The following is an 8,516-nucleotide window of genomic DNA, read 5'->3' on the forward strand; positions in this document are numbered from 1 at the left end:
GCTGTTTTAGTTCTTGGATTTTATAATTATCAGTTCAATAACAAAACAAACCTGAATGTATTTTATCCACTTAGCAACCACATTACTCAGAATGGTTACGGAACAACTCCGATTGCTCTTGTATCCTATGCAGCCATCCACTGTTAGGTAAACCATTCTCAAATAGTGATAAAATTTATTAGAATTCAGCAAATTCTATATATCATCTAGAATGAGTTATTACCACATCGTTGAGCATTTCATTAAGATCTTTTACTAATACAGAGGCTTGTACATCTGATTGATTTTAATGAAGGTGGTGGCTCAGCTTTGAGTGCATTTCTGTGAATCCTTTTGCAGAATTCAAAACATGAACTAGAAGAGAGGATCTATTTTATCCTGTTTGGCACAGAGAAAACACTCCATGGACTCTGAAGTACAGGGTAGGCTAAATTGTAAGAACCACCTTAAAGCCAAGACAGAATTCCTGCAACAGGCTACAGTTAAGCATGCCAGCGGCGCTAAAAAGTAACACAAACATAAAACAACCTGCCAATGCGCCAGCAGCAGCCAGAATACTTTCTGCTGAACTGCACTGTCAGGTAGCACGAGTCCAACACCGACACAACAGAGCTGTGGGTAAATTAAAAATGTACAGCATGGCGCGAGGCCCGAAGGCCTTCCGCAAGGAAACCCCTGGCCAGCGACAGATGCCAAGACACCATCCCGACACGGGATCCCCACTGTCAGGCAGCGGCACCCCACACAAGGGACACCCCACACCTTCTGTGGCAACGCCCGCCCTCACCTCAGAACCTCAAATCTTGTCCCCACAGCCACTCAGCTCCACTGCCGCGCTTGACGACCGTTAGCGCCGCTACCACGGCAACGGAGCAAACCACCGCAGACAGTAGCAGGGGCGCCGGGGGGAGCGCGTCTCCTGCAGCCGCTGCTGGAGGGCGGAGCTGCTTGCCTGGAACCCCCTCGGCATTCGCGGTGGTGGTGCGCGCCGGCGGGGCCCTCCTGACAGAGCGCGAGACCAGCTCCCCACAGCGAGTTCCCGCCTCTAAGATTGCCCTTTCCTAAACCCGCAGAGCGCAGGGCGGAATGCACGGGTTTAATCAAACCAATGAATAGAGAGATTTGAAACAGCTGAACAGTTAGTCAGGGGTTTCTTGCTTGACGATGATTTTACTTTCAGTAGTGTAAGTTAAAATATGAGCCACTGCAACACACAGCATCTTTCCCGTTTGGACTGGCAAGTGTTCTCGTACATTTCTGTGAGCTTTAACACGTGCTCCCATAGGATGACTGGCACTTCAGAGATCCGAGAGCATTAACGCTTCTGGTGGCATTGATGCAAGTTACCACACAGGTGAGCAACTGTGCCAGGGGCACTGCCCAGTCTGTCTTGAGCACCAGTTCAGGTGATGTTAGGTAAATTTAATGAGGTTTTTTCAGCTTAGTGTTCATTCTACATGCATTTATAAATTTTAAGCAAGTTGGTGGCATTATAATTAGAAATAATCTTTAGCGAATTTGCCTGACTTTATAAAGATTTGAGGTTGGAGTACACACACTTTAGAATACTGAAAAGTTCCGAGTTTCAATCCAGAATGAAGCTGTCTCAAATGTCTTCTCTGAAGTAAGCCTGGACTATTCTGACAATAGTATGTCACCATTAGTTACTAATTAAAGTTTATAGCAAAAAGCCTGTGTACTGATCATGGTGCCCATTTGTAATGTCACATTCTGAATGCTTCCTTTAGCTTCAGCAGAAACTGCTGGGTCTGAGGTTCCTTGTAACATCTTAATACACTATAAGTATACATAAAATCACTAAATTTTAAATTATTTAGATGATGTTTTGGTATTTTTCACAACAAAGCCAAATATCTATATTTAACATGTGTCTCGGTTGGAATACTTTGTTCCTCAGAAGAATCTTCTGTTCACTGCTGTGTGTTTGGTTACCAGATTTTAGCTCTTCATTGGTAATAACTAGGTTCCTTTTCTATTTCTTGTATTACCTTGACAGTTAAGGGACAGTGCAGTTCAATTCAGAGCAAAGCAGATTCTTGTCCCTTTACTGCTGGCACTAGGCCTAAATGGCATGCTAGAGAAATTCAGGTGTTCAAAGATTCAAAGTAATTCTATCATTAAACCAATGGGACATCAGTCTTTTAGCAAAGCTCTGTACCTAAATACATACTGGTCTGTACACAGAGACAGAAGGCATCCTCAGATGTATTTAACTGAAAATGCTCTGTCGTCGTTTAAACCCTAGCCAGACAGCTTGTTCACTCACTCCCAGTGAGTGGTGCTGGGCTGGAAGCAATCGAGCCCCACCCACCCACCCATCCACGCCAGGGGGTCTCCCCTTCCCCACTCCCGAAGGGATGGGGAGGAGGATCGAAAGAGTGCAACTCCCACGGATTGAGACAAGAACAGTCCAGCAACCAATATACAACACAAATCACCACCGCTACCAAGAACAACAACAATGATAAGAGAAAATAACAAGGGAAGAGAATACAATACCACCCGCCAAGAAATGAGTGGGACTCAGAAGCCCGTGTCCTTCCAGGTAACACCCCCCCGGGCATGACGTGTTGTAGTATGGAATACCCCTTTGGCTAGCCTGGGTCAGGTGTCCTGTCTCTGCTCCCTCCCTGCTTCCCCTCCTCCCTGGCAGAGCATGAGCCTCACAAAGTCCTTGGTTAGGGTAAACATTACTTAGGAACAACTGAAAACATCAGTATTATCAGCACTGTTCCCAGGCTGAAGTCAAAACACAGTGCTGCACCAGCTACCAAGAAGGAGAAAAACTGACCACTACTGCTAAACCCAGGACATGCTCCTAAATGTAAAGAATTGTTTCTGTAGTTTTTTATAGATGCTCGGAGAAGTAAAGTCTGGTTTTTCAGTACCATGCACATGCTGCTAACCTAAGTATTTATTTCCACTGGCACCCACAGTATAGAGCATATATTACTCACAGTGACCAATTCATTGTCCCACACTTATACTATAGGTCTTAATTCTTTAGAAATACTTAGACATTCTTAGGTCTATGGATGGTGGAATCTTGATTTTATGGAATCTATTCATATTACATAAAACAAATTACATACAGACATTTGCAGGATTAAAGCTACAAAATGTAGGCTAAAAATACGCAGTGATTAGCTGTATAGCTCTCTCTGCTGATCTAGAACAGATATAATGCTAGTTAACTCTGGACCTCCCAGTTCTCACACTCCAATAGTCAGAACATAAAAGATCCAAACATGTCTTTTTCCCCTCAAGAAAACACTTGTTAAGAACACCTGATAATATCACTGATGTTCAGTTTCTTGTGATATTTTTATTCATGGTATTTATTCAATCCCAGTTTACAACTGTTTGGATGATTTTCATAACAACAACAAAATATGATAACTAGTTTTAGCAATAAATAAATGAGTTTAACCTTTAAGGTTTCTAAAACACTAACCAGTGCTCGAGTCAAAAAAGAATAGCTGATTTGCACCTTTGCTGTAAACCACAATGGATTATGGGCACTGCCAGAGACAGCTTTGGGAGATGATTAGAAATTGAGTTGCCGTTCTTTAGGAAGTGTAGATGTAGTAGTCACTCTGAAGAGGAACAAAGTTCAAATTGTTAATCCAACTGAATTCAGGTATACCACATGTTTTGTTACTGTAGTTTTACAACAGTCCCAATCAGCAGGAGTCATTTCAGAGTGCACACTACCAGATACATCTGACTACATGATCTCCTGGCCACTGGCCATTACTTTGTGGGAGTGAATAATTTGTCACTAGAGAAAGGCAATCTAGATTTTTATTTCCCATATAGATGTGAGAAGAAAGTATCTGCAGTTCTTCTGAATATGCTAAATTAGTTCTTATCTCCCAATCCACAACTTGCAGCTGTCAACTGAAGTCAGTGACTCTACTCCAGCTTTAAGCTCCACATGTACAAAAACACTTTGGCTGCTCTTATGGATTTTGTAGGCACTTTAAGCTCCACATGTACAAAAACACTTTGGCTGCTCTTATGGATTTTGTAGGCACTGACCACCAGTGATACATCTCTGAGAAACTGGGTAACAGAGCAAACAGGTATAAATCAAAATCCTACTCTTTTCTTACTGTGAATTAAATTTAGAGTCATTTCAGTGCCATTCCTTTAGTACCACTTCATGATCAATTTGAAACTTAGTAGAACTGGACAGTTCAGTTTGCTCTGTGTCTGTGCACTGTGCTTCTGCAGGCAGTTGGTATTTCTTTTCTGACTGTTTCCAAGGTGATAGTAGCTCATACATGGAGCTTTCCAGCTTTTAGGCAGGAAGGCATGCCAATAATGGAATCTTAACTTCTGCAGTATGGTTCATATTGAATTACATAAACCAATTTCTCTGGCCCTGTTCTATGATATGGATCAACACCAGCCTGTAAACAATGGCAAAAACATGGGCAAGCATCTTACCAACAGGTCATCCTTACAGATGTAGTAAGAAAGAACGAGGGGCACTTGCTACCAGAGGACTCCACTGAGGAATGACCTGCAATGGCATCTGCTGGGAGCACACCTCTGAGAGCAACACCACTGGAGTAAGACAGTCACCTCCAGTCCTGGAATGAGCCCTGGCACAGGGGCAAATTGGGGAATTTCATCCCAAATCTGTTGCACAAAGAAAAAGAAGGCAAAGTGCCTGGTCGCATTGCACTCCATAATTGTCAGACAAATGTGTGCGGACTGAGGGAGGAACCAGGTGTTCTACAGAACATTTGGAAGCATGAAAAGTACATTTCTCAGCCAGCACTTTAAGTGAAAAGAGAATTAATGTTGTGATTATACTGATATTTATTAAATACAGACACACACGTGCTGGGGCCATGGGACATTCATACAGTGCAAGTAAAGTACAGCCTCTGAAGTGAGCTAAGTATTCCCAACATGTAATTGCTACTGGTATTTCCAAATCCATTTATAAAAATAGGGGTACATGTGACATTGCCACAACAGTCTTGCATGAGCTATTTAGGTGGAATCATGAGTGAAACTTAATTAACTGTGTGGTACATCTTTTGCCTCTAAAATTTGTATGTAACAATATGAAATCTTTCTCTTCTGTCAGTAAAACCATTTGTCCTGTTTAGAAAACGATCTATTAAATATATCAGGTAGTGCAGTGCAACTGTAAATTAAATAATGTCCTTTTGATATGCTCTCAAAATCCTGAGGTAATAAAGAAGTATGTAAACTTGTTATCTGGCCCAAATCAAGGAGTCTGTTTCTCCTCAATGTCATCAAATTGTGCCCTCCAATGCATTATTTTATGGTAGCAGTTACAAAAATAGGGATGACTGTGATCAGGAAACTCCCATCTGTTAAGTGCTCCAGAAGAAAAATACTTTACAGGTTTTGAAATGTGGGTTTCTGGTCTTAATTACAGTAAAACATTATTTCAAAGTTGTGACTTTCACTTACCACTGTAATGAGTAAATACTCTAGCAATTAGGAATTGTTAGTACAGTACTGATTCAGAGAATCATTATTATAATTATTATACTTATGTATTTATTAACTAGATAATTATTATAATTGCAACTAATGATTTAATAATTAATAATGTTTAAGTGATACTTACTTGTAAAAATGTGCAGATGTGTGAGGAGCCCATCAACTTCTGATAGACTGGCATGGCCAAAAAATCCAGAAATACTGACCTAGGTATCATGTTAGTCATTATTACATTGCTGTGCCAACTCTACTACAGGTTCCAAACTGTGTAACCCTGACCTGACAGTCTGGTCATGCTGAAGCATGGCTTCATCCCATGCTGATGATCCATTGGAGCTCCATGTATGAGGGCCGATTGTAGGATGGGTATTTTCACAAACACCAGTGACTGCAGCCAAACAGATGAGCACAAGCATTTAGCAGAGTAGCAAACAGGCTTAAGAAACATATAGTATCACAGCCCATCTTTTTAGGAATATTTGACAGTTCCAAGGCAGTAGCTAAAGGAAGGCTTTAATTATTTGCAAGAGGATTAGATGAGAAAGGTTTACGGAGCTTCTTTGTTTTGTTTTGATATTTTAGTAGCCATTTTAATTGTTTGGGTTTTTTTAATCTATTTCTTGAGAAAATTTAATCTGTCATTGACTGTAAAGAGTTCGGGATATTCTGCTACAATTGTAGGAAATTAAACATTACTGATTATTATTATTATTTTTTCCCCCTCTATTCCCTTTGGCCAATAGGAATTATTAATTTTGATTGGGGGTGCACATGTATATGTAACAGCCTATTTAGCCTAAATACATACTTGTATGCACATTCAACTAAGCCCAAGCCTGAACAACACAGCATTTGTCCTTCTTCTATATAATATAGAGAATATGATTAAGGCCCATATACATCAAATGTAATTTATTTATCTGAGAGAAGCTGCACATTTATTTTCGAATTGTGTGGGAATGGATCTTAGAACACCTCTGTTTCTGAAGTACAGATACAAAGTGGTAGCTAAATCAGTCCTGTGAAAATAACAGGAGGCTTTGTTAAATCCAGGCGCGATGACGGAAAACTCCCTGTATGTGATTCTTCCATTCATCATGACATTGTTAATCCAAATCTACAGCATGAAACCTTGATCATTCTAGATGTTTTCCACAATTGGATAAATATCCCTATGCAATGTCCAATGAAAGGGATGGATAGTTTATTTTCAAGGGATAACCAGAACCCTTGTAATATATCTTGGTTGCAAGGGGTTCTTTTAGAAAAATTATTACAATCCTCCCATCACAATTGCATTAAGTATTTTATGGACATTCACCTTGCTGTTTTTTGCTGAAAAAGGCATGTGATGGTAGAAGTAAGAAAGAGAACTAGTGTGCTGAATTTAGAGAAAGCATGTAAATGATCCTCTTCCTCTTTTTTTCTTTTTTGAATATCAGAACCACTGACAGCAAAGAACTTTCTCATGGGACCAAATAAAGTGAGTGCTGGAAGTGTTGCTGTTGTAGAAAATAGAATTCTCAACACAGTGATTTGTTTAGAGGATCACCATTTCATTTTAACTTGCTTTTGTGGTCAAATCTGTAGCAAGATCTATGCCTGTAGAGCATATGCTGCCATAATGAACTTAAACCAACACACAACACACACACACACATACATATGTTACACGTGCATAAAATACACGCAAATATCTACACACATACATTTTATATGTGTGTACAATACAAAGGTATACATACTGACACACATACATGTTACACATGTATAAGATACACACATTTATTATATATGTACAATTTGCCTCGACTAATTTTGCTATTTTTACGGGTGTATGCTGAAGACAGAAAACACTTTTTTGCTAGTAGTAAATTAGATGATGACTGTTTAGCCAGAGAAAAACAATACCAAGGAGTATTCTCAGAATAGATACATAGTTCATTGGAACACCAGTCTTAAAAGTAGGAAAAATATGAAAGCAGGTCAACTGAAAATACCCTGAAAGGTGTAAAGCTGTGTACACTTGTGTATGTACTGTATATATCTGTATGCCTCTTCTCCTCCTGGATCCCACTGAGTTGTTATTCTCCTCGTCCACCATCCTTTAGTTGTCATTTGAAATACTGATATTGAATAATAATACTAAATTAAGCACAGGAAAAGATAAATGGAACACTTTACCCCTGGTGCAGCCTATCATTTGCTTAAGGAATCTATACATTCATTTGTGCTGTATGATATTTTTTAAAAATGTCTCCTTCCCAGTGTTTCCTTTGTGTTTCCTTGGTTTTAAAATTGTCATTCTAGATTGAACAGCACCAAAAAAAAAGGAGGCGGAGGAGGAGGGAAGAAAAGAGCGAATATGGAGGAGAAACCCGAGTCTGACCTGCAAGTCAAGAAGGACCCTGCCCGGGGCTCCCTCCCCTCTCCTCGCCTGGCAGCGTCCCGCCGGGACGAGCGGGGGTTCCGGGCGCGCGGACGGGGCGACCGCGGGATGGAGCGTGGCGAAAGCAGAGTCACAGCTCCGGGCTCGCTGGAATAACCTGGAGCGTTTCACTTCGGAGGAGCCCATCGGAGACCCGCGAGCGGCGAGGCAGAACTTTGTGAAATCCCGGGGCTGCGTCTGTAGCACCCGCCTGGGACGGCTCTTGGAACAGGAAGAGGCGGCAGCTCCCCCTCAGCGGAGCGTCGTGTCCGTTCCCCCCCCCCCTTTATATTCCCTCTGCTTGAGGGCGGGCTGCAGCTGCGGTCGCCCCGGAGCTCTGTGGCTGGGACTTGCATCGTGTCGAACCGAGCCGTGCCTCGCCTCCCGTCGCTTGCACTCGCGGTGTCCCGGCTCCCGAGCCCTCCCCGGGTAGCCGGCTCGCTGCTGCCAAACCGCCTCTTCCTCCTCTCCGCAATTATTAGCACAGGACGCTAGTATCTCCGGAGCACTTTTACTTCTCTCCCGCCCGCGCTCGGCGGGATTTGTCTATCATTCCAGAGGTTATTTTCAGCGCTCA

At 41.8% G+C, this 8,516-nt stretch overlaps 1 protein-coding gene across 7 annotated transcripts in view; it reads right to left on the bottom strand.

Moving 5' to 3' along the window:
• Window positions 1–8,516, bottom strand: part of CFAP74 (cilia and flagella associated protein 74) — a 51,894-nt gene that overhangs the window by 39,628 nt on the left and 3,750 nt on the right. For 6 of the 7 annotated variants that reach the window (XM_057417588.1, XM_057417610.1, XM_057417599.1 and 3 more), the window contains exon 1: window positions 7,901–8,185. The exons of the other annotated variant lie outside the window; for it this stretch is intronic. The gene's annotated coding sequence lies outside the window, so the exon portion shown is untranslated. Of the gene's footprint in view, window positions 1–7,900; window positions 8,186–8,516 lie in introns of those variants that run through there. 7 annotated transcript variants of the gene reach the window in all.

The sequence above is a fragment of the Pezoporus wallicus genome, unplaced genomic scaffold (genome assembly GCF_028554395.1).
Source record: "Pezoporus wallicus isolate ANWC-B61680 ecotype Strahan unplaced genomic scaffold, APGP_CSIRO_Pwel_v1 contig_13766, whole genome shotgun sequence".
Classification (NCBI taxonomy): domain Eukaryota; kingdom Metazoa; phylum Chordata; class Aves; order Psittaciformes; family Psittacidae; genus Pezoporus; species Pezoporus wallicus.